The sequence below is a fragment of the Neopelma chrysocephalum genome, unplaced genomic scaffold (genome assembly GCF_003984885.1).
Source record: "Neopelma chrysocephalum unplaced genomic scaffold, ASM398488v2 Primary Assembly neopelma1_80b, whole genome shotgun sequence".
NCBI lineage: Eukaryota > Metazoa > Chordata > Aves > Passeriformes > Pipridae > Neopelma > Neopelma chrysocephalum.
The window spans coordinates 1,351,437-1,378,610 of NW_020897742.1; the positions used below are offsets into that span (position 1 = coordinate 1,351,437).

The 27,174-nt window shown below is 38.2% G+C and overlaps 1 long non-coding RNA gene across 1 annotated transcript; it reads right to left on the reverse strand.

Moving 5' to 3' along the window:
* Positions 1-20,410: 20,410 nt before the first annotated feature.
* Positions 20,411-24,444, reverse strand: LOC113970883. Its single transcript, XR_003535366.1, has 2 exons — positions 24,380-24,444; positions 20,411-20,746 (listed from the first exon to the last, which is right to left on the reverse strand). It is a non-coding gene; the product is annotated as an uncharacterized LOC113970883 (long non-coding RNA).
* Between the last annotated feature and the right edge of the window lie 2,730 nt (positions 24,445-27,174).

Here is a 27,174-nt window from a genome sequence, read left to right on the forward strand (position 1 = left end):
GATGTTACCTCCTTCTTCTTCTCCCATCATGCTTCTTCAAAAAAACTGTGATATGAGGAAAAAGGTTGATCGGTTTACAGAACTTCTTGACTATAGTTTTTTTGAAATTTCTTTGGTAACACATCATTCCCTCTCCTAATACTGTTTTCTTTCCTTTTGAAGCTCCCTCAACCAAAAGATCTATTTTGTCTAGAAAGAGGGAGGCATTGTAAACTGCAGAATATACAGGGAAGATTTCAGGAGGAGAAGGACTATTCTGTTCTATTTATTTATTCCTGATTCTTCAAGCAAGATGCCTTACTAGTGCTAACATGCAAGGATTCTTCAACTCCTTAAAAAGTAACTATATTTTACTTTGGAGAAAATCTCTCCTTAGAACCACTTCTATATGTAGTCTTTCTTTTCTTGAACATTACTGCAGAGGCTCATCCTGCTCCCTTTCAGTTCACAAATCATTATTTTTCAAGCCAAAGACTCCTTTATTTGGTAAGTAGCAGAGCAGAACTTTATCCACATGTTGTCACCACTGATTTCCAAAATAGCTTATTCAAGTGGGTTGGCAAATTTCAACTAAAATGTGTGTAGAACTGAAAACAATATCTGGCTTTTTGAGTTACCAGACTTAATTGTGCCAGTGTATGCTTTCATTGCCTGTTGCTGTTCCACAACTTTCTCAAACATAAACAAAACAGAGTTCCAAAATATTAGAACTTTCCAGCTTTGAGAAAGTTGTTTTCTTCCTCAAATCAAGTAAGGGAGTTTCTTGTAGTCAAAGAATGGAAAAAGTGTTCAAAAATATTTTTTCTAACCAACTGCCTTTTAATGTTTGTTCTGTATTCCACTTTTGCCCATCATGTTGCTGATGTATCAGAGCATGCAGCAGAGGGTACGTGCTGACTGCTGACCACAACCGTGCAGTGTCTGTACTGGCACAATCCTCTGTACCTCTGGTCGGGTGCCCTCTTCACCCATTTAATCATAATATATTTATGTATGCTAATTAAAAACAGCTTTTCAGTAAAGAGTGTACCTTTTAGTATTGTTTAATGCAGTAGAACTGAGCCTGAATGATTTAGAGAATACCACTCAGACCTTATCAACTCTGTCAAGCTTGAGAGTCATTCTTGTAATCACCTGCTATTTACTGTGAGCTCCTTGACTCCACATACCATTCAGATACATGTGTATATGAATTTATTAACATATTTTGTTCATGCTTCATAAGCTATATTTCATAAAACTAGGTAGGACACTCTCCAGGAATAAAGGTAGCAGCAGACAGCTGTAGGTTAAATTTCATTGTTCAATGGGAAATGAAAATATGTTATGACAGGTGAGCCCAGAGAACTTATCTTAGTGCTAGGCAGGTATGTGATTTGGAGTTCATTTGATCTCATTTTTATGACCAAGATTAGGTGAGGTATTGCAAGTTTTTTCTGAAAATTCTTATCTCTAGCAATGATGCTACAGAAGATGCAAAATAAAATGCCATTACCCATGTTAAACTTCATTTATTTTAATTATCCCAGTGAGCAGGGTTATGGTTCTCAGGTTAAGCAGAGCCCTAATTAAAACAGCTGCTCTACCCTGTTTTCTTCAGTTTCCTAACTGCTTGGATTCTTCTTTATTACAATTGTTTGGAGAATTTTTGAGTCTTAAATTACAAGGGTGTGGATTAGAAGCTGATTACCCTAACTGCAACATCTGTAAACTCTAAATTTCTGATACAGCAGGTGTCAACTTTTCCCTAGATGACTGTCCTGCTGTATTTCTGGTTACATGTAGCCTTGTAAACAAGCTGTTTTTCAGCAGGTTCATTCGTGTTTTCTTTCTTTCTTGAGCATTGATCAAGCCAACAACTGGAGAGGATCAAGGGTGGAAGTTCTGTGCTGGTTGATTTAAAGTGTAATCAGACAGGTCTGAGAGTAAGAAATGCTGTTTGAGTAATTCTGAGCGACACTATCTTTTATGATACTATGCTTTTCAAGGAGCTGCAAATTGTAATGTTTTGGAACATTAATGCATTGCAACAAACCTGACTTCCTACTTAGCAAAAGCCATAGGAATTCCCTGTATGCCTGAGTATATGTTTCAGTAGAAAAGACAATCTGATGAACACATTTCCAGTAATGGAGAATCCACTCCTAGTGTGTTGCTCCTTTGGTTAGCAATCCTCCCTGCAATTTCATGCCTGAGTTGTATTGCTCCACTTTCCAGCTGTTGGGAGGCATTTTATCTGCTAAAATATTATTCCCTTGCCTGATGCTATCAACTTTATTTTTTTACAGACTGCAGAAAAATAATTCCTAGTGTTTGTCTCCTTGATATACTCATGACAGCTAAGTCTTTGTGCCTTGCAAGAGACACGATGTCTAGTCTGTCAAAAGTTCTCCTGACAATGCCCTAAACCGTCATCAAATGTCTTCATCCATATATTTTTGAGCATGTTTGGTTAATGAGTAGCTATGAGACTTTCTTGGGACATAACATGGAACAAAGAGTCACGATGAGAGTAAGTATGTTAACGCAGGCTCAGTGCCACACTGATAGCTGTGTGCTTAGCTAAGAGGGAGTTTGTTCCAACTCCTGTTGAAATCAGTGGCTGAGCTCCCATCTGGGTTCTGGAACAGGCCCATGTTTTTAGGACTTTTCAGAGTTTTAAATAATAAAATTACTTTGTGAGATTTTATGTCTGATGTGAACCTTTATTTAGTCCCACATGACTTCTTTCTACTATCATCTTGAGTATCAATTCCAAAAAACAAATAGATTAAAAATGACTAGTAAATCTGAGATGAAGCTGTCACTTTCTTCTTGGTTTCCCTATCAGATATAAAAAATTCAATTCCAATATTTTCACTCTTTTTTTTTCTGATTAACCATTGATTATTAACTATTTGTCAGTGATTTAATATTTCCATATTAATTCTAGCTAACCTTGAACATCAGCTTGATTTGCTAAACCTGCCCCAAATTCAGGGTCTGAACTAACAACAAGGGAGTCTTTGCTTGCTCTCAAGTTTAGTGACAAAATATGTCCTAATACTTTATTAGCACTGCATGGAAACAGAAACTATCTCTGCAAATAAGCAACAAAATTTGATCAAATAACCAGAACTTCACAGGTAAGAAGGGCTCACCTATAAGGCTGTGTAGGTCTCCCTGGTTCATCCATGCAGTTGAATTCTGGTGCAGTTGTCCACCCTGCACAGAGAAACTTTCTGATGTTGGATGGAGTGTGTTGCCCATCTACTTCCACCAGGGCCCAGGTGAAAGAGATGAGAAACGGGTCTAGAAGTTGCGGATCAGTGTTGTACAGAGCCTGGTGTGGTAATTCCCAAGGCAGGGTACTCATGCTTGGCATCCCTCCACTGCTCCCCTCACAGCTCCCAGGCAGCAGGCAGCAGTGGGATGACACCTCCAAAAGATGCTACTGCTAGCTCAGAGTTTCCTGCAGCTGACTGTGCAGGTGGATGCTCCCTGCCTGCATGTGTGTTTTCCAAAGCCTGTTGAATTCAGTGGCCAGACTCCCACTGCTTTCTCTGGGCTTTGGAATAAATGTTCAGGATTTTTGTGCTTTGGAATGGCCTCGTGCTTTCTTGGACTCTAAAGTTTCTGAATCAGTGTGTTCAGTCTGTCTCTATTTCTGTGTGTTTCCATTCTTCTGAAGGAAGAAGAAGATGGAATATGAGCTGGACTGTGTGCTTACTATGTGGCAGTTGATGAGTGTGCCACAGGTTGGATACTGCTGCTGGAATAAAGGAAAATAGGTTTATGGGCAACTTTGTGGCTGTAAGAATAAAGTAAGTCAAAAAAGTGCCACGAAAATCCAAAAATGAAATTCCAGAGATCTTTTTAAACATAATAAGAAATCTCATGTTGAAAACACCCTGAAGCCTTTATCAAATAATTTTCCATTTTCCTTGTAATTGCCTGGAATAAATAATCCATTTGTTCCTATTGCTCAGCCCTTTCACAACCCCAAGTCAAAATCACGTAACTGCTGGAATAACTCTTGATTTTTCTCAAATAGTTTCTCTATTTAAATCTGCCTCAGTGAAGTTGTAGTAAACTTGTTTGTTTTGCTACTTGTTTGTAGTAAGTTTTTTTTGCCCAAAGAGGCAAAGCAAGGAGTGAGTGTGGAGGTATGTGGATCCATCTAGTAGGCTGCGCCCTGAAGTTAAATCAAGCTTGCTAAAATGGCATTACTGACTTTATATTTTTATCCAGCTTTTCTTCATTCACTAAAGATCACACAGTATTCTTTGACACCAAGTATTTATGATAACACAAGGCTTCTACTGTCTCACAGATTATTTTCTTTAGCATCCTTTGAAAAGCAAGGAATCTACAGAAAAATTCAGAAAGCAGAAAAAGAGTTGATTAATAGGAATTTCAACTTGTTTCTGTGATGAGTTGTCTCCAACAACCTGGTAAGAAGAGTCATTCACTGCATATTTCCATGATTAACTCAACTTTCATTTTAGCTTTTCAGTTCACCTTTAAATATTTAGTTTGGTTCCTGTGGACAAATGTTGATGTTGGCTCTCTTGTCAGACTGATGAAAATGTTACACAGATGTCCCTTGGTGATCCAGTTGCACTGAAAGGTCTGCAAATTGCTAAATGATGAACTCTCTCCGTCATTCTTTTGGTTGGTGACTCTCACTCAAGATCTTTTGCTACTTGCTCTATGTGCTTGTCTAAGATTCCCGCTCTTCCTTAATGCAGTAATGTCTGTTTGAGTATCCTGTTTGCTGGACAAAACTGTCTGCATTACACTCTTTTGAGAAGACTGCATTTTACTGGTTGCTGATTAGAACTGGTGAGGTACGTCAATGTCCTTCATCCTCTTTAGAAATATGTTGTCTCCCATGTTAAAACAGACCCTTCAGCAGTTTTACTGCTGCTCATAAAGAGCTCATCCTCTAGCAGAATACCAGTAGCTCAGAATAACAGTAGCTCAATCCCACGTGTCATTTCAGGAAACCTAATTTAGTCTGCACAAGAATTCTATTTCTTGGTCAGGTCTTCACACACACACCCCCACACACACCCCCACACTCACACACCCTGGAAAATGTGAAATTCTCTTTCTTCTCATGAGTTTCCATAGCTGACTTGGTAACAAAGCAGCGTAATCTCTGGCTCCTTTCCCTCACTAGTCATTTGGGGAATGTTCTGCTGCACTCATTTGAACTAGTGTTTTTGAGGGTCCTCAAATTGCAAGGCTGGAAACAAATAGGAAAGCAAGAGATTCTCATACTAATTTAGATGCCTAGAGTTAGGAGTCTGCTTTTCTCAGCTTGCTTGCTATATAACCTTAACTGATCATATTCCTGCCTTATTTATAATGCAGATTGTTCTTTTTAAAGGGGAGGCTGGAGTTTAGATCATATCTTCATTCAAATACTTCATCCATCACATCACAGCCACACATCCAGCTGCAGAACACTTTGATTAGCATTTAATATACAAGCAACAAAGCTACTTTATCAAAAGTATAAGATTGAATTGCTCAAGAAGAGAACATTTCTATGCAACGTTCTCTGTAGCCCACTTGCTCTTTCATTCTTTCATAAAAACAGACAAGAGGGAGTCAGGAGACCTGTTGTTTCAACACAGTTGTCCCATTGCCTAAAGATCAGCTTTGGTTTTGACTCTCTCTGTCAGTCTCCTGTCTCTTGAGCACTGCACCTAGTCAAAGATGTGAGGATTTCACTTCACCTAACTGCTAGACAGAGTGAATGACAGACTACACCGTGAAATTTTTGATGGATGAATGTGGTTTCTTTTCACTATCTATAGTTTCTTCACTATCTCTGGTAGACTTTTTCATGTTGTTTTCCACTGTTTTGTGGGTAGTTTCTGAAATCCAGAATATTATTTCCATTATTTAGGAAAGCTATCCTAATTTTAGTGGGTGGAGTTTGATTCCTTTAGTGCATCTTGCATTTTGGCCATATTTACACTACACAACAGAGCACTGTGCTTGCAACATGTCACCTTGCACTAAAAGAGCTCCCATGTCCACAGGCAATAGTGTGGTGCCTCATGGGATAACAGCCCAGCTGTGAGAACACAGCAGCTTGGAGGTATGGCGATGTAATCCCTGAACTGAGCCCTGCTGACATGGCTGTAGTTCAGGGGATTGCTTGTTCTGAGCTACTTTGGTTAGTTCTTCCTGCACTTGTACTGTTTGATTATAGAAATATCCCACGTCATGGTAAATCAAGGGATTTTGTAATGTTTTTAACTTAATTGTGTTGCATTTTTTTCCATGTGCTGATTGAAAGTTAACCTTGTGTTGACTAATTGATACAAACAAACCGTAATTAGCATTGCTCCAGAGGCTAACTTCCATTGCTGGCAAAATCAGGTTTAACTTCATTCTTTTTTGTGGACTAGAGCCTGCTTATATCAACACCAAGTTTGGCCTCAGAGAAGGAAAAAAATGGAGTCATACAAAGGAGAGTGCTTTTTTTCAGTGTATTAAACAAAGGATAATATTAAGTTTGGATAGTGGATAAAGTTAAGCTATGCTAATACTTATAATCAATTACCACTCTGTTGAAATTAGAAATCATGCATTCCTGAGGTTTCTAGCTATTTTTCCTGCCAAGAACATATACTGCTTCTACCAACTGCATAGTAAAAACAAGAGACAGACTTTCTTGCACTAAAGCAGTGAGCTCTAAGCTCACCTTTAAATCATGGACACCTTCGTTATTGATAATTTAAAACAATACACAGGTGGAGAGAGACTGCTTGATGAAGGGTGGTGAAAGCATTACGTAGTTTGAGAAACAACCACTGGCCAGTGTTTGTGGTGTCAAAAATCTCATCACAGTAACAGGGAATAAGCCTCTTTCTCTCTCTTTTCCCCTGTTTCTCATTACCAGGAGGAAATTTGCCTGCTCCCTCTGAAACTGTCACCCTGTCAAAGTGAAAATTTCCATTGGTGCTGGGCTGTGGATTCTGGGAGTGCACCTTGTGTGTCTGTGTACTGGCTTTCCTGGAAGGTTGGGCTCTTGGGTCTCACTTGGACTAGAAAAATTGCGGTTCAGATCAGACAGTCAGAAACACTGCTGGGATTTCCATCCTTAAGCTATTTTCAATACTCAGCTGAGCAGAGCCACCACCGATCTGACTCAGTGATATGATTGCCATGCAAGAGGCTGGACTGAATGGACCAACTAGAGGTCCCTTCCAGTCAGCATTTCTGTGAGTCTATCAACTTACGCTTCTCCAGGCCTCAACAAAAGCTCATTATATTCATGCACTTTGGCCTGGGTATTCTCTGGAATAAAGGTAAAAATGGAAGACACTTCCACATGTAGTTCAGCACTTCTAATAGATGGTACAAAAGTAGCTCCTTTCCTCTAGCAATGACATTACAAAGATACCATTACAATAATGCACAAAGCTGAAGAATAAAACTTGTATTAAAGACCTAGACTTATCTATTAACAAATGATTTCTCAAATCTTAGGAAGTGATGCTCCCCATACCTACTCTTCCTCTGTTTCCTCTCCCTGCAGTGTAATAGAATTGAGCCACATTTTATATGTGGACATTGTATTTTTGTTGATTGTTCATGGGAGTTATTGCGCAGTTGCTCTTTTAGTTTAGATATACTATGCCAATGTCTGAACCTTAGGTAGGATTTAAAGACTCTTCTGGCCTCAAAGTACTAGAAAATTTATTTGACCTTTATAGACAATGTGGAGAAAAACATCATTTTTTTTAGCACTGCATATGGTCTTCAGATTCAGACCCAATGTTAAAAAAGTTCTGAGGTGGTGTGTCAGGGCAACTAATACAGAAGAAAACAATTGTTCAATTCTAATCTAAAAAGACTGTCAAGTTTTGGAGCTAAAGCACACACCTGACTTTCTAACTGAGAAGTGCTAGCTTATATGTTCAGCCAAATAATGTTAATTTTTAGTGCTCCATCCAGGGTGCCAAGACCTTTATATTGTGTATAGTTTTTCCACTTAGTGTAATTAATAGCAACTTCCTTTTAGTCAGTTTTGCCCTAAAGATGTAAACAGCTCTATGAACTAATTATTAAGAAATAATGGGCTTTCCATAGTTACAGTGGTCATCAGCTTCCACTGCAGAAATTTCTTTTTGTCACCTTATAACTTTCACATAGAAAAAAAAAATCAACTTGCCCTGATAAATACTGATCTTACTCTAAGGGAAAAGGAGAATACTTCTATGGAGTTTGATGAAAAGTGACCAAACTACACCTGAGTTACAGGTCATTAAAAATAACCCATATTTCAAATTTTGGAATTTGGCTTGTACTCCACACTTGACACCTTTCTTCTTATGAAAAGTGTCCTTCAATCATTAATGATGAACAGTCAAACTTTGGACCTCACACTGTATGTCTCAAGTGAAAAGTGATAGCTCTTGTAACACATTGCACCTCAATTAAGAAGTAACTGAGGGACACAGAGTTATGGCTGCTGGTCCCACCCACACCACTGTAAATTGAATGGCAATCTGTTTGACTGCGGAGTTACATCAGTGCAAATGTTTTTAACTACATCATTAGCACTCCTTATAATATGAAAAATTTCTCCTGTGCCTATCATACATTTCCGAATTATTGTTCCCTTTTTATTCCTTTCCTGTTGGTATCTTGTCTTATTTTTTGACCTGTTGGAAGGTGAGTGATTTACTGACTAGCGTTCCCTAAATGATTATTACTTTACTCCTTTTTTATTGTTTTTTAAGGTTTCCAGAATCCCAGAATCTAGTGGGGATTTCCACTTCCTCTGTTATAATAAGGATAAAACCAAATTGATCTAGACCTGGCATGAATGCTAGAGCAGAGACCTCCATATCTCTCCAGGGAAGATAGCAACAGCTGGTGAAACAGAACAGCCACCGGGGAACAGAAATGTTCTCCAATAACATATTTATTCTAAGCGGTTTATACCCTCCTTAGTCCCTTTTGTCTTAGTGCTTCTTCCACAGATACTCATTGAGATGTCTCAATGATGATGTCTGTATATGCACAAGAAATTGTCATTCTCTTTGTAGTCAAAGATTACAGTCAAAAGAGCCACATTCATGCTAAAACCAAGAAACAAATTGAGGGTTAGATTAGATTGTAATTTTATAGGCTTAGTTATTAGGGATAAGGAGGTTAACTTTGCTGTAGTATCATAAAACCATAGTAAAATCCAGGTTGGATGGGATCTCTGGAGATCATCTTGTCCGAACTGTTGTTGAGATCAGGTCTTAGGTTAGGGTATTCAGAGAACTACGAAGCCAAGTCTTGAATGTTTTCAGAGAAGGAGACTCCACTGCTTTTTTGAGCAATCTAACCCTAAGTTTTATTGTTATCTAGATGGAATTTCCCTTATAGTCACTTTCCTCTGTTTCTTATGTCCTGTCACTGTGCGTCCTTTGGATGTATATTCTTCTTCTCTAAAACTGGCTTTTAGGTATTAAAGTCTCTGATTAGATTCCCCTTAAACTTCCTCTTCTCCAGGCTGAACAAACATAATTCCATCACTCTTTTGTCATATGTCAAATTCTTCAATCCTCCAATCTTCCTGGTAACCCTCCACTGAACCCTCTTCGATTTTCCAATGTCTCCTTCACACTGCAGGGACCAAAATGGATTCAGTATTTGAAATGTGGCCAAGCAAGGGGTAAATAGAGTTCACAATCACACTCCTTGATCTGCAAGTTCCCTTGCCTGTGAGAGCCATGATGCTGTTAACTTCCCTGCTGCCAGGGCCCACTCTTAGCTCAAGTGGAGCTTCTACCCACCAGGAACCCCATCACCTTTCCAGCAGAACTGCTTCCCAGCAACTCAGTCTCTGTTGCTAGCTGGGGTTATTCCATCTCAGATGGATGATCATACATTTTTCTTTCTTTAAAACCTCAAGGAGTTCTTGGTACAATCTTTCATATCTCTCTCTGTGATGGATTTTCCTTCTGGCGCTTAAACCTCTGTCCTCCATCATGTGCAAGCATAGTAAGGGAGCCTTCAGCTCTGTGATCCACACTGTTCATGTAGGTACTGAACAAGACTGAATCCACAACTGACTTTGGAGGAACTCTGCTTGTGACTGGCTGCCAGTTCAACTCTCAGCTATCATCTACCATCACTAAGGCCAGAGTTTAGCCAGTTTTCACCTGTTTAGTACATATCTTACCAGTTTGCCAAGAAGGATGTTGTAGGAGAATGTGTTTTACAGCTTGCTAAAATCAAGGGAAATGATGTCCTTGGCCCTTCTCATGCACACTGAGCAATTTTTTTTGGTCATACAAGCAATAAGATTGGTCAAGGATTAATTATTCTTGGTAAATGTACTGGTTTTTTCACAGTCATGTCCTTTGCACCATTCATGTGTATAGAAACACTTGTCGTGAGGAGCTGTTCCACAGTTTTCTCCGGGACTGAAGTGAGGCTGGCTGATCTGCAGTTTTCTAGATCTTCCTTTTTGCCATTTTTGGTAGATGGGCATATTATTTGTTCTTTTTGAGTGATCTGTGGCTTTCTCTGAACTCCACAATCTTTCAAAAATGGTAGACAGTAGCTTTGAAACAATGAAAAGCAACTCTTCTAGCACCCTTTGATGCATCCTGTCCAGTTCAACACCCATATATATGTTAAACTAATACAGATGATCACCATTTCCACCTTCCTCCATTGTTCACGGTTTACCATTTGCTTTGATTTACTTCTCAGAGGACTAAGACAAAGAAGTTTTATCTATTCAGGGTGTGTCAGACAGACCCTAACTGCCTCTAAAGGCTATTGCAACACAAATAATAGCAACAGCAGTGACAGCATTAAATCTTATAAAGTAAATCAAATTATTATGCCTTAGTAAGTCAATGAAGGAAACAGTAATTTTACTTAACTTTTGGTGTCTGCATATTCAAGCTAATTATTCCAGGCTCCTTATACTACATCAGAGTTGAATAGGTATTTTTATAGTGATTCACCTGAATTCCTTTAGACATTTACTACAGAATAAGATGACTTGTGCTTTGCACTGACTTTATTTACTAGACTGGTCAATGACTAGTTCAGACACTGGTCTACAGCTGTGACATAAACCCTCACATTTATCGACTCTTAGCCTGTGCAAGTGTGAGGCAAAATTCTTACCCCAGCAGCAGAGAAAAAGGAGTGAAAAACTGACATGACCACGTAGTGGAGCTCAGTTTTTGCCCAGAAACCTGGTAAGTATCATTAAACCCCATCATACACATGAGCTTTAAGTGACTTCAGTTCTAATTTCTCAGCAAAACTGCACTGGGCTGAAACAAGCTGGACTGTGGTAGACCTATTAAATAGGAGAGTAAACTAAATGGTTAAGAAATTGAAAATGCAGAAGAGAATAAATAGAATGTTATTTAGCTTCTAAAGACAAATAAACCTCTTGGGCTTCTTCTAAAAATTTTTAAAGAGAGCAGTGGGTCTCATACTAGTAGCAGCATAGTGCTTCCAAACCAGTACACCTACTGTTGAGCATGACACTGGAAAGAAATCAGCACCTTTAGCTTCAGCTGTGGCAGCTGCAGAACAGATGGAGACCAGTGTTGTTTGACTCCTCCACATCTAATTAACCTGTACAAAGGGGACAGCAGTCATAAGATCCTAAGTGAAAAACCCTGTGTCTCCGTTTAGACCTTTTCTCTTTAAGAGTGGTGAAAAGCAGGGAGAGCTCTGTATCTTAGCAGGTACAACTCCTACCTTTCAACACAGAGGCCACACTTTGTGTTTAAAGGATCTGCTTAGTTTAATTCAATGCATTTCAGCTCAAAAACTAATGCTGTGGCTTAAATTAAAGAGTGACTTGATTCTCAATTCTGTTGTCAAATAAGAATCTCATATTCAGGAGAAACCTTAGGTGACGTAATAAAGTCTAAACTCATCTATGGATAGACAGAGAAGGAAGAGACCACAAAATCTGCTAACACTGTAAATAATGCAATGTAGAAGCTGTGAATATGCACAAAAATCTGGCCCAAGATCCTCTGCCAGTGTGGTGTTCTATACAAATACATATGGGCACATATATATACATAAATATGTGTTCTAAATGCTTGACTTATAATATAGTAAGTTTACAGCAGAAATGTGTTTCAAGAATTCCTGTGTACCAGAGGCAGAGATGACTAAATATTTAAGTTGTGTATGTGATGAATGGTAGTCATTTGCACGGCCATAAATTTTAACATCCATGAATGGAGGTGGATTCTCATGCATTTTTTCATTTGCTCTTTATAGGATTGCTTGTTATTTATTCCAAGACGGAGCCATTTGAGAGTGGGAATCACATGATGAGACAGACCTGGTGATTCAAAAGTATAAATTCTTAGATCTCAAGATCTATTAAAACAAATGAGAAATATAGTTTTGGGAATGGGCATGTACAAAATGAGCAAGAAGAATTGCTTTTGAGAATTGCTTTTAAAAAAAGGATCCGTAAATCACATGATTTACCCTTGTGTCATAACAAGGTTTTGGCAGTTGACTTGGTCTAATGCTTATTTAAAATCAAATTTTAAAAAATGTGGTTTTTAAATAAATGTAAATGTTAACAAAACACTTTCAAATTAATAATTACAGATGGTGTCAGTGAGAAAAAAATGTTTAGCAGGTGTTGACCCAGCCAATATTCCAACATATTTTATGTTATTGCCCAATATAATAACATTAGACAACGACATCACCATACCACTTCAGAGGTGCAGGTATTCATCAGAGAGTCATTAAATACTGGATTTTCTCAGTGTCACAGAATTGCAGAAACAGTTGTGTTGGATATTTGTGCTGATCCACTGAGAAAAGTGTCAGTGTTGAATGGCTCTAAAATGTCCTGTTCTTTAGCCATATGAAGCATGCAGAGGGTTGAAATTCAAACCTATGTCAGTGTGTGAAGAATCAGGAACCTTTTTTATTCTTCTTTTTGAAAAAAAAATTACTGTCCAGGTTGTTTCTGAGATTCTTAACAATGTTCATTTCTTACTCATTTTGTGTTCTGAAGCTGCTGTTGTCTCCCATCTCTTAATTCCTGTATGTGGATTCTTTAAGGATATCTTTTCCCTCTGTCTAAACACTCCACTGCTACCTTCAGCTTCAATTTAGTTTTCCTGGATCATTTTAATCTACACTTGGATCTCCTAAAATCTTAGTTTCTCCTATGGTATTAAATTCAATTTTTTTCCCTTCACTTGGAAGTGGACTCAGATTGTTGTCAGAGTCTGGGTCTTGCTGTATGCATTCTCTCACCTCCAAGGTTCAGGACAACATCTTTCTCTTTTCCACATTTCTTTTTGGAATGCAACTTATAAATTAGCCTACGTGATCTCAACTTTAATTGAATGAACTGGCCTACCTATATGCTTAAAGCAAGCATCTATTAAACACCCTGATAGATCAAGCCCTGCTGGTTTCTTCCAAGCTCAGAAGAGACTCTTGCTGTACTACAATTGATACTTCACTGCTATTTGTCATTGTTGCTATTATTTTGGAAAGTTCACTGGCCAAGAGTCCCAGCCACAGACTAGCATCCTGTTATGTTTAATGTGATGCAAATGCAGAATAGAAAGATTCAGTGCTTTCTCCTCTCAGAATTTCATGCACAGAGCTGGACTGGGGAAGTTCTAGGAAGCATCAGGCACTTCTAGGAGTATCTCTGCAGGAATGGGCAACACAGTCAGAAATTAAAGGAATTTTAGCTTGTGGAGTGTAGAAACTATGTCCTACCAGAATTAAGGTAGGTAATTTAACTGCATCTGTATTTTCTTGCAGTGACTACCCTATGTAACCAAGAAGCTGTAGAGTTCATAAGAATATCATGGCCCAGACAAAAGCTGTGAGATTGTCCCCTCCATAACAGTATTAAAATTGATTATGAAAGAGAAGCAGTCCAGTCACCAATCTTGCTAAAAGTTGTCCTTTTTTTATCTTTTGTGAGAGTTAGAAATTACGGAATGTATTCGAGAGGTACATTTTGTAAGGTCTGCAGTCCTTCTCTCAGAAGGCACTGCACTGGGTCTACTAATGCACTGGGTTTAGAGGGACAACAGTCCTGGATTAAGTATTCCACTATTTTTAAAAGGGGTTTCCATGTCAAAACTCCTGTATTTTAAAAAACATTTTACACAGTTACATCACCACTCCTACAACTTCTTATTAAATATAGTTCCCAGTGCGACTCCCTGGCTTAAATACAACAGGTACTTTTATGAAACCTGGTTTGAGTTTTTAGTGCAGCTGTGCAGAACTTTCATAATGAAACCCAAAACCCACCCAGGCTTGAGTTTCATTACAAATCTGAAACTCACATCAGGTTCTCTAAAGGGTTTGTCAGAGTTCACAACTCTAAAGATTTGAGGCTGGATGAAGCAAGTCTATACAGAGTTATGATTTCAGGTGCAAGCCAGGGAAAATATGGTTTGACTCTCAACTAGATAAAACCTGGTGGTTTATCTAGTTGGAAAAAGGAATGAGTCATTGCTACAGGAAAATAGAGGATGAGTATCATAAGGTCTTGTGAACCAAGGTTTTAAGCTGCAGACCAATGTAGGTGAAAATTTTACCAATAGTTATGCTTTTTTATTTTGCCTTTCTCTTATTCATTTCTATTTGCTTAGCATTTGTTGTACTGAAATTAAACCTGTTTGTACAGTTTTCAAATGGTCAAATAAAGGGGTAGTACAAATACAAATTCCTCTGGTCTAAGAGAGAAACCATTCTTCAGGGAGTCAGGAATCAGGAGATGGATTCTGCACATGCTTTGACAACTGACTTATTATCTTGTGCAATGGGGAGAATATTTCCATGTATGAGAAGTACTTTTACCCTCTAAAGTAAAACAACTCCAAGATACAAGTCTGTGCTGATACAACCACACTGTTTCTTGTTCCAGTGCTACTCGCTCAGAACCAGCCTTTGTGCTTCCACATTGTCCTCCACTGGAGGTGTGAGAAAAGCAACTCTTTGTGCAAAGATACATTAACCTTACAGGTGTGAAAATACGAAATCTGCTATCTCAGAATAATTAGTTCATTTTCATGTTCTTGCTTCAGACATTTTCCCTTTTGCATTTCTTTTGCTTCATCCATTAAGTGTCCAGCGAGGGTATTAACCAGAAATGCTTTTCCGTCCCTTGCTCCCACAGTTCCTGGGACAAACCTTGCACATTTTTGTGTAGTGTTACAGTTTCTGATTTTTGCCAAGACCTCATTAAAAGGTCTAAGTTACAGTAGGACAGAACTTAAGTTTTAAAACCATCCCAATAAATTATGAGCCCAAGTTCCACTTTAAAAAGTGGTATAGGTATTGAAAAGACTGACTCTCATTGAAAGCTTATGGTATATCAATCACTTCCAAATCAATAAAATGAGAAACTTTTGCCCAAAATATGAATGTTTGAAGTGTCTGTGGGTGGAATCTTGGTTTTAGAAATTGAGTGTATTGTTATAATAACTTTTGGTTCAGGTCCATCACTAATTTTAGTCAGCTGTGAAGAGACTGATGACAATTTTCATGTCAGCAGAGCTAGAGTATCAGTTCATACTCAGATTTGTGTCTCCCTAGTAATTAACATATGCAACAGAAGAAAAATAGAAGGTTTTTTAATCTTCTCCAAGAATTATCTAAGAGATGGAGAAAAACACTCTTAAAAAATCATAAATCTGTCAAAATTCACAGAATTTACAAGCTTGTCTTTGTATCATAAAATATGAGTTGGAATAATCTTTACAGCTTTATTAAATGTAGTTGACATCCAGTGGTCAAGTGTCACTGTATATACTGAAAAATTTTGAGCTTGACTTCATAAATGTCACCGGTCTACTAACTTGGAGATGTTGTCCAGCTCTCTGCCAACCTGTTTCAATGTATGATAGCTAATAAGTGCATCACAAAGATTTGGTTTCAGGGCCCTGCATAGACATGAAGGTGCTGGCAGTTCAAATCCTCCTTCTATTATTCCCTTTCTTAACGTTCAAGCTGTCCCTGCCCAACTTCATGATGAAGAGACCAGCTCAGGATAGGATAAGTGAAAGGAGATTGCATGAGCTGTTGAACTCTTCCCACAAGGAGGAAACCCTTAAAATGTTTGTGATTTTTTTGTTGTGATAGCAACAGGATGAGGAAATAGCCTCAAGCTGTGCCAGGGGAGCTTGCAGTCAGACCTCGGGAAGAATTTCTTCACTGAAAGGGTTGTCAAGCATCAGAACAGGCTGCCAGGGGAAAGTGGTGGAGTCACCATCCCAGGAAGTGTCTGAGAAATGACTGGACGTGGCACTTAGTGCTATGGTTTAGATGATATGATGGTGTTTGATCAAAGGTTGACTCAATGATCTTGGACATCTTTTCCAACCTTAACGATTCTATGATTCTATTTTATTCAACCTCCTTTTAACCTGTAAGCTTAAGACCTGGGGACTGTTGTGAACCAGAATATTGTGTTTTGGCTTGTGATTAGAGTTGGTGATGAGCAATGTCTACAGCAGTCTTTTAAGCTGCAGCAGCAAGTCAGAATATATTGGGTTCCCTTTAGTACGTGCAACTTAGTTAACATATTAGTTGTTAAATAAAATTGAGCACTCTAAACTCCATTTCAGAACTGTATTTTAAGAATACATTGCTTTACATAAATCATAAATATTGTCCTTATACTTACAGCCATCAATGAGAAAGACAGATGATTTCTAGTAAAGCATTAGGTGATCTGTGGATCCAAAGTCCTGCAAGAAGAATCCCAAAATCTACATGATGATCCATAGTATTGGATGTTGCATTTGACTTTCTGCTTTTCCTGAGAAATGAAAATATAACATGTTGCCAGACTGCTTCCAATTAGTCACCTATCTGAGGAGAGTCTGTAACTGGTCAGTTTTGTAATTAAGAAATATACTCTGGGAATGGCTGTTGGACATGATAGAATGCGACAAATTGGACACAAGTCTCCATTCTCTGCTTTCTATCCGTACTATTTATCCTTAAGGGGATTATCAAGTATATGGTTTGTAGATTTTAAAGCATATTTTGGGAATGATTTTGGAGAGTTGTGGTTGTTTTATAGTCAGCTGTTAGTCCCTTGGATACACAGATCTTTCGACCCCTTGAAGGTAAGTTGTTGTCCCTGAGGTCAGATCAGAAATCTATTCAAACTTTGTAATGGCTTAGAAACAGTAACAGAGACAATTTGTGTGAAAAACTGTAGAGAAAATGAATCTACATTACACTGATTAAACCTGTAATTTTAGAGAAAATTCAATACATTTCAACATTGTATTTTATAATGGTAAAGAGACAAGCTTCTGTTCCTGGTGCTCATTGGAAATATAATGGGAACAAATAGTTATTATAATTATTCTGATTTAATTTGAATAGGCTTTTAAACAATCTAAATAAGCCACCAAGAGAATGGGAATATTAGAGAAGAAGAAACAAATAAGTTTATGACTGAAATGCATACTTTGCTTGTTATTATGAAACAATGTCATTCACATGCAAATTCTAGAGCATAATGCATTTTGGTGCTTATGTCTTTCTTTATATTACAGGAATACTTACGGCCAGTATTCACTTCTACATGACCAATTGGATTCAATGTCAATCCTGGTTTCATCCAGGAACTGGTAGAAGTCTTTCCCCCCTTCTCTTGTGAAAAAGAAAAAGAGTATTTTTAAACTGTTTCACTCTAGCTTGCCCCATTAATGCCTTGCACAGGTTTGCTGTGCTCAAAGGCGGTAAGAATTCAGAGAGTGCTGAGAGAGAATCAGAGGTATGTGGATATATGCAGAGTAACCACAACCATTCCTTTTAGCCCCAACCCAAAATGACCCTTTGCAACTCTGGCATCAATGGAGTGATGAATCAGCATCTTCCTGTGACAGTTGTAGTCCTGAAGGAATAGTTCCTTCTCATGTTTCCCTCTGAGCAGTACAGCTGAGAGTATGCAGAGGTCAGGCTGGAGCCTTGGCCCTTAGTTTTACAGTGTGAATTGTAAGAGTATGTTCCAATCAGAAATAACTCAGCAAAAGACATAATTTAACTTGGTTAATTATATTGACTCTTATATACACCATGAGTAAATAAATACCCTGCATACAAGGAAACTTGTTTATGGAATAAAGCTTAGCTCAACTAAAATTTGGTGCTTTTAATACATTCAGAGTACATTTTTAATACTTTCATATGGTTGAATAATACTTCCACATTGATTTTTCCCCTTATTATTTAATCTACTCTACAGTGAACATACAACAATGGCTCATTGATTTATTGTGAGTGTAGCAATACGTTTATAACTGCATGAATCATGCAGATTGCTCAATTCACCACATGCCTTAATAAAAGTTTCACTTTAATAAAACAGAGCTAAGGCAAATATGTCCAGAGCCTGGTCTGACATTCCTTATACATTACCCTGCCTCAGGAAATTATTACTATATATTTTATAGCAGCTACAGTAGGTTGGGGATCAGGATTAGAGCATAGTAACTACTGTGACATTTAGCAGAACTCCTGTGTATGCCATTAACCCTCATGGGATGGACTGGCATGGAAATATTTTAGAATAGTGTTTTTCATCCTTTTTAAATGGTAGACTCAGAAAATCTTCTGTGAAGGTATGGTTCCTCACTTACTGAATTTAAGTCCCTAGCATTTCATTTGTACCTTTCACAAGTGCTTTTGAAGTAGTTTGTGGACCTCACAGGGTTTACTGGTCATAAAAGGACATAATTGTTCCAGGACAGTTTCCATCACTTGGTTGCACAGAGATGAACTGACCAGTCTCAGTTGCAATAGCCAGACTTTGAAGACAGAAAATAATCTCAATAGTTACATGAATGTCTACGTCATATCTCAAACAATTGCAACAATTAAATCTCAGCAAGGTCTACTGAAGTGGATTGAAGTTTTTTCCAGCTGAGATTTTAGAAAGTGTGATCCACTTATCCAAATCTCCTCTTTCACCGTAGGAAAATATTAGCTTTTAGTCTGTTAGACAAACACAAGCCCTTAGGCAGGCTAATCTTCTGACTCTTCCTTCATTTTAGTCAGAACTGGTCTTATGAAATTTCAGACGGAAATAGTGAAATTCTTGTGGCAGCAGCGGTTTCAGAATATGAAACTTATTGTGAATCAGCACTGAACTCAAAAGTTGGATGGCACTAAGGTAGATGGTTTTCTTTTTATGCATGTTCATTTCCTCATCCCAGCTTTTATCAATGATGTCTATACTCTAGCTGAGATTGTGGAGCTTAGATATGAAGAACAAAGTTATTAATAACATAATTTTTTAAACATATGTAGTTGAGGTAGAATCTTAAATGTGTTGTTGGTGTTACTATTGAACTTCATAAAAACAGAACTGCACCAATGTTAAACAGTAAAAAAATCTTTAATGTCAATGAGCACGTTAGGGTGGCCTCTGCTTGCATTAGATTCATTGCACATTGATGTCCTCTATAAAAATGCTGAAGTTCTGATGGAAGGATCATAGTTTGGAAATTTATTTTATTTTTATTTGGTTGCCTTGATGTTGTTTCGTTGTGGTTGTTTGTTTGTTTGTTTTGTTTTTGTTTGTTTGTTTTTAAGAAACACAAATGCTGTGTCTGCAGCAGTAAAATATTTCTCTCACATTTTTTGCAATATGATTTTTTTTACCTATGTTTCTGCATTTTGAATACTTTACGTAAAGGTTATGTGTTTACAAACAAAATAAAATAAAACCACAGGCCTTACTGTTCTTAGGGAAACCCCTCATGGAAAAAAAAAGAAGAATTGGGAACAATCCGTGAATGTAATAAAAAACAGCTCTGGCATTACTGTCTTCCAGCACAATAAAAAACTTTTTCTATTGCTAGGTTGTCAGTACTGAGAAGTGGGTTTTAATGCATAAACCTCAGGCATGCAGATAAACCCAAGTAAAACTGGAGCCAAGGTTTGAAATTGGTGCTTGAAACATGTCTTTAAAATGATCTTCTTTGTTGGGGGAACTTTCTGTCATCTGGAATTATGGGCTTTAAGGCACCCCCTGGCAACAAAGAGAGCAAGTATGAGGATTTTGCCACTAGTCCTTTGTAGCTCAGTATCTGAATTACCCCAGACATGATCAGTCCAGATCAGATCACAATAATAATGATTTTACACATACTGCTTCAGGTACTGGATGTAAAATGGCTGAAGGCCCACCAGGTTCCAGTTCTTTGTTGCTTATTTTGCTTATTAATTTCCATTATCTCTTTCTTTCTGACTTTCTTCCCTTGGCTATTGACTGAATTTTTTTATTGTTGTTCAGGAATTAATTCTTCTACAACTGTAATGAAATCTAACCACAAGATGCATATATACATTTGTATGAACCTAAATGAGAAAAAAAGTACTTGTTGACAGAGAAACATTTTATGTTGTAATTTAATAAAACTGATGTAATTTTGTTGCATGTAATCTGGGAACTATATTAACCAGAAAACAGAAAAATTGTGTACCAAGATAATGCTTATGAAGCAGAATGGAAGTGTATGATGTAACTCAATTTGGAGAGTCCTGTTGAGAGCTTGTTAGGTTTGGTTTTCTTTAGTAGCGGAGATGGACTGTGGCAGGGTCATTCATCTGGTTTGTTTTGCTTGGTTTTGGGGGTCCATCCCCTATAGCATCATGTTAATGTCAGACTTGTGAAGCCAGGCAGTGTTGTCATTATTTCATCAGTCTTGGAAGTTGCATGAAGATGATTTTCCTTCAAATGACACTAGGGAGAAGAGAACAATCTTTGTTCTTTCCATCATGGCTAGACTTCGCGAACGAAGATTTGGGAAGGGCTCTACCCATGTTTATTGCAAGCGCGTTGGTGGCTAAAAAGGCCAATATGAGACAGAGATAGTTATTCTTTCCAACACTCTCTAAAATAAACAGGAATAAATATCTAGGAGAAAAGAGCAAAATTTGTTTTATCCCTTAGCCACATTAGTACTGTAGCCACTAAACCTCTGAGTTGTGCTCCATTTTGTCTTTTGTGGGGTCATAGAAGTAGCATTTATTTCTGCTCCACGATTGCATTTGAGCAGGTGAGAGGGTGCCTGCCATCACCTTGCAGAGCCCTGGTGCCTCCTGCAGCCAGAGCAGCAGCTCTAGCTGATGGGATGCTGCATCTCAAAACAGGAGGAACAACCTGCAATTGCAACTGCATTTAGAAAAAAGGTGGCAGTGTTGTGTTTCATGTAGAGTTCAAGTCAATCATTATGAAGATGAGAGATGGTCTGAGCACAGGGTTTTAAGTCACTGAGGGTCTGTGTTCAATGGAGTACTGTACTTGTCTACCAGAGGTATACAGGAGAGATATACCAACCCAGATAGGACAAGTGCAGAAACAGAGAATAAAACATCTACAGACCAGCTGAGGAAACAATAAGAGTACTTGCTGAACTGGCAGTTCAGTAGGTGGGTCTTGTATCAAAATGTTGGGCCTAAATTCTGCACATCTGCTTTAGTTTTGATGAAAATCCTTGCATCTTTTATTGTATGTACTGGATTTCAACTCTATATACTGAACTTAGTGGCTCAAATTTACACAAAGGGCTAAGAAGAAAGGTCAACAAGGTGTTGAACACACTTCTTGCAATGACCTGGAACATTCAGGAACCTCTGCCTCTTCTCTGATTGCAGATGAGAAAGCTTCAGCATTACAAAACAACCTTTAATTGAACAGTGCATTAAAGATATTGTGATCTCCACTAGTAACCACTTTCCTGCTAAATGTCTCTGCCAGCGCTCAACTAGTAACTCTTTCTGCTAAAATATCTGTGTTACTGATGGATCGGGGTTGAATTTCTATGCTTTGCAACATTTGCTTCTCAGGCAGATAATATATTGCCATGGAAATACAGGCCATTTCTCACTGTACATTTCAAAGAGAGAGCATGGCACTATGCCATGTTATGGCTGTTAGCATCACTATATCATCCCTTCAGAGTGGTCTGCTTTGCTACCACTTTCCAAGGAATCTCTTTCAGGGCATGACACTGTGAAACTAGAGAAATTATGTTTGGCAATAACATGGGTTGATGGCAAGATATGTCAAACAGCTAAAATTGTAGGCTCTGTTTCAAAAGCTGTCCTCTGCCCCATCACCACTGCTGATGGTTAGATTTGTTGGTCCCACCTCCTGGTTTGCACAAAAGGGATAAAAGTAGAGGAGCAAGTCAGGAGCACAACACACACCGTGTGATGTGTGTAAAACATCCCTCAGCGTGAGCTTGGCGGTACAGATAGCCATGTAAGATGAAGTGAAATAAGTGTTCCTTTGTGAATAGAGGCCCTCTGCCCAGCCTTTGCATCACCCTGCTTAACCTGGCCTACAGCCTACATAAAGATACATAGACTATAAAGAAAACACCACTTTCAGAATGCGATGTGAAAACTTGTAAAACATTGCTTTTGTCCACACAATGTGTATTAGTTCTGGAATGTCAAATAAACACAGGGACTTGCTGAATATCCTTCCTCTCATCTGACATTTTGGGATCCAAACATAAAACTGATACATTGCTAAGCAGGGCTAAGAATTTTAAATCTGTGAAAATTAAAGCATCTTAGAGACTGTAAATTCTTTCTTGCATGAAAGTCCAGGAGTCAAAGTCTGACCTCCTCAGCATGGGGAGAGAATTGGGGGAACATGAAGCCTTGATCTCACTCTGAGCATCGTCCAAGGAGATTTAATTCAACAAGATGGATCAGCTGTTATCTGAGCTCTAAAGGGTAAAGAACAATTAGCTCCTTTGCTGCCAAGTGAGACAATTTTAGTATATTGGAAGTAACATGAAAATCTGGAAGGGAGACTCTTTTCATAAAGTGCATAAGGGTTTGGGTTTTTAATGTATTTTTTCCTATAGGAAAGACTATTTTCCTGATGAAATTCTGAAAAATGTCATTCCTTTCTCATTCTCTGTTACATGTTCTTTCTGTAATTCTTTGCTTTCCAGCCTTCTAATTCATAAACAAAATGAAAACATGGAGAAGTGTTTTTCCCATTTTGATACTTGCTTCCATTCAACAAAATTTCTAGAATAAGAAGAAAGTAGAGAAAAATAACTTAATGACACTGATTTTTAAGGAAAAGTGGAAAGTCTCCAGACTTTTTTATTGCCTTCCAAAAACCATATTTTCAAAATCCAAAAAATGAAATTAAGTTTCCAACTATACCTTATTTTCTGCGAAGTTCCCTCTTAAGATGACAACAATCATTTGTAGTAAGCATTATTCTTATGTTTTTCTGGAAGAGAGGTCTGACTTTTCCTTTTATGTGAAGCTTCTAGAATAAATTCCTGAACTATTATTTCTTGAAAGCACTTTTTGCTACTCATATGATTTTAATCAGAAACAACATGATATGATTCTCAATAAATGTTTTCTCTAATCTTCATGACTTTTTTTAACTTTCATTATATTTTTTTCCCAGTCAAATAAATGAAGGGTAAATAATGTTACCAAAGGGGTAAAACACAGCTACTGTGTGGATGGTGATTTAAATGTTAAAACTAAACAAAGTTACTATTCATGATAAAATATTTGCTTGCTTTCAGATAACACTGGCTTGTGTTAGCTATTTTAATAACTTCATTTGCAGATCTTGCTGAAGAAGTCAGTGTGAAGGAATCTCTCCCAAATGTAGTGTTTCTGGTTTTTTGCTTTTGCATTCCTCTAGATACATGCTGTATGCACAATCTATCTTTGGGAAGCTCAGTGTAAAGCCTGGGATATGTCATCAAGAAGGGAAAAAATGAGCTGAGTAGCATTTGTCAAATATCTGTGATGATTACTTTATCATATGTTTCTTATAGGATGTTCTGCTAAAGAAGGCCTACATACAAGGCCCTCTTCCTTCTCTCCCATCCCTCTACCCCCACCCCATAAAAAAAATATTCTAGCTTCTGTTGATCCACATAATGCTTAATGTCATTTCAGTACACAGCACAGAGCTGGCACCCTCAGGTTGCGAAAATTATGTTCTGGTATGTGATATGGGGAAGGGAAAAAATGAAAGATACTGCTTGGATTTGGCAAGGATATCAGGAAGGAGAATGGGAGTTGGAAAAGCTGTTAGGAAATGTAGATTGGTAAGAGTGTCAAACAAAGACTGAATGGGAAGGACTCAAGGGGGAAACTGAAAGTTTTCTGGAGAATATATGAGGTGACTGGGTGAGTTTGAAAGCATCCCTATCAACCATTTCAAGTCTGCTCCTCTCCTATTTCAGCTTCTCGTTTACTCGTCATTCGTTACTCTGGTGGTTTGCCTCTCCAGTGACTTTTTCCTGAGCAAATGACATTCCATGGCTTAAGTCAGCCAGGTGCCCAGGTGCTTCCTCTCTCCTACCTTCGAATAACGTCCCCTGAAATCCAGGGAGCAGGTAGGATACCTCATCATTTTCCTGAAGCCCAGGTTAGTGTTTTCTTTTGCATTCAGTCCTGTGGCACCCATCCGTGTTCGGGGAGGCTAACACTGTTTGATTGTTTTCTCTTACTGCTGGTACCTCTTTTAGAGACTGGGTATTTTTATGGTGTTCAGTTTATTTCTTTTACCCTTGACTTTCAGAAAAACCTTCAATTTTCTTCTACCACATCTCTCCCTGCTAATTCCTCTGCCTGTTTATGGGATCCAATCACTCTAAAATTTCCTCCTCCCTCTCCCCCCCTACTCTGCACTTGACAACAGCATTGCTTCCCTTTGCCCCCTCACTGGGGAATATTTGCTATGACATAAGCTCCATCTCTTATTTTCCCACCTGATTTGGCATCCTCTTCTGATTCTATAAATAAATGTGATTATGAAACCTTCTTGGATGGGTACTGGGCTGGCACAGGTGTCCAAACATTCTGTTCTTTCATGAGCAGCATATCAGTTGCATAGGTCTCATAGAAAGGAATAGGAGCCCTAAACTGTCCCTATGCTTCTACTTTCTCTTTTTGGTTGGTAGGCAATGATTTTCAGATTGCAAATCCTCTGAGATGAATGCTATGTCTCACAGGTCAGCCCTTACTATTTGTGGTCATGAAAGAGATTATGAAGATGTGTGATAGCAAAGTTGACTATAAAAATAGATTTCAAAAATGGCATGAGAAATTGAGTACAGCTATTTATTTACATATTACCAAAATAAAATGAAAAGGCCCTCTAAAAATAGTGGACATAACATAAAAGACTTTGTAGCACAATCCTTTATGAAAGATTATAATTGAAACACAGCTTCTTTAAGACTAGAGAATAGAGAAAAATATATACCAGGAAAAAAAAAGGAAAAACATATATGAAAACCCAAGCCTTTTAATTTCATACCTGTCTGACTCATTTCTGTTTGGTGTTGAACTCAGCCATCAGTCGTTTCCTTTGTCTTGGCTTATTATCAATGGTTAGACCCCAGTCCCACTTCCAATAGAGGGTGACACCAAATATGCTTTAAATACAGGTTTCTTTCCCTTTTCATTAGAAGAGTACAAGCTAATGAATTGACTAATGCAGCCTATCATCATATCATGGCTAGGCTTCGCGAATGAAGATTTGGGAAAGACTCTATCCACATTTGTTACAGGCACGTTGGTGGCTAATAAGGCCAACACGAGATAGACATGTCCAATTGCAAAAGGCACAGCAGAAAGACTCATTAGGTGGTATATTCTGCAAGACACGGTTCTTTCTGTGTTGTCTTTTCTCCTTGAGAGTGAAATGCTGCCTATAGCAGGTATTATTTTACAGAATCTCAACCTGGGCTCAAAGATGCTGAAACTACCAAGTGGGTATGCTAATATTTTCACTCTTAGTTACGTTTGATGTTGAGGACTAAAGGATGAGGTTTTGATTTTTTACATAGTTCTCATACAGAAAAATTATTTGTCCCCTCTCCACAGGAAGGAGGCTACTCCTCTTTCTATGCCTTCTAAGCTGGACAACACCCCCGGAATGCTCAAGGAGGATAAAGAGCCAGCAAATCTTGCCTGCAAAGGTCACTTGGATAAGCTCAGTTAGTTAGAGAGAAAAATTTCTGGCACAAAAGTTTGCTTTGTAATTCACCTTGTGTAATCACAAAGGCATGAAATGAGACTCTACCATGTTTCTTACAGATAATTTATCCTATAGTGATTAAGCATCATGGGATGAGTAGCCTCTTTCCTTGCTTTTATATACACTATGGTTCAGAAGGAGCATCCAGGAATGTGGAACATCTTTTTGTGTCTTTGCTGGGGAATTGTTTTAGCTGCACCTCCTATTTAAAGGGAGCAGTATGAATGCTTCACCCATAGGGCAAATTGATTTCTGATCGGAGGAAATATCTCAGTTTGAGAAACAGAATTGTCCTTAAGATGTACTCAAACCGCAGGACTTTGGTGCTATGTGTGGGTGGTAAAAATCATTCTAGTACTGGGTTGAATCTGGTAGTAGTATCGATTATTTGTAGTTGGAAAACTGGCAAAAGAAGAAAAAATACCATGGCAGTTTCTGCCTTGGGAAATTCCCTCTTTAGCTTCAGCTCCAAGAATTTTATGCTGTTTTCAAAATATTCTAGATTAGGATATTCTGGTAAAGGGGAGTACAGATCATTTTTACTTGCTTCTTCATTAGAAGAATCCATACTGTTTTAAAGAAACACCATCACCGTTGTACTGAAAATGGAGACGGGCTGATGCACAAAAATGTGATTCTAGTTGTGGGTCTGAAACAAGATAATGGTGATCAAAGATCTCAGGTAATCCATGTAAGGCTGTATCCTTACATCTGATTTGCCTGTTGTTCTCCTTTGATATTATCACTGGTTTGTTTTTTCTCTCCTTGAGTTCAGCTCTCTTTAGTCCTCAGCTCTCTGTGTGAGCTGTGGAGGGTCACCATGTAATGGGCTCAGCAGAGGAAACTCTCTAGTGCCAGCCTTTGAGCTGCAAATTCTCTGAAGGACCCGAGCGGGTTCTTCAGCTGGCAATCAACACTGTGAACATTTCTGCTGAGAATAGTGAGAAGGTAGATGTTGTGTCTAGAGACTACACAACTCTGCTGTTAGTCATTTATGGTTTGCATGAATAGCCATGTTGGGGAAATGACCAAATACTGATCAAAATCAACAAAAGAGTTTGCTCTAAATGAGCTACCTATCCAAACAAACTTCTTGAATCAAAATAAAATTT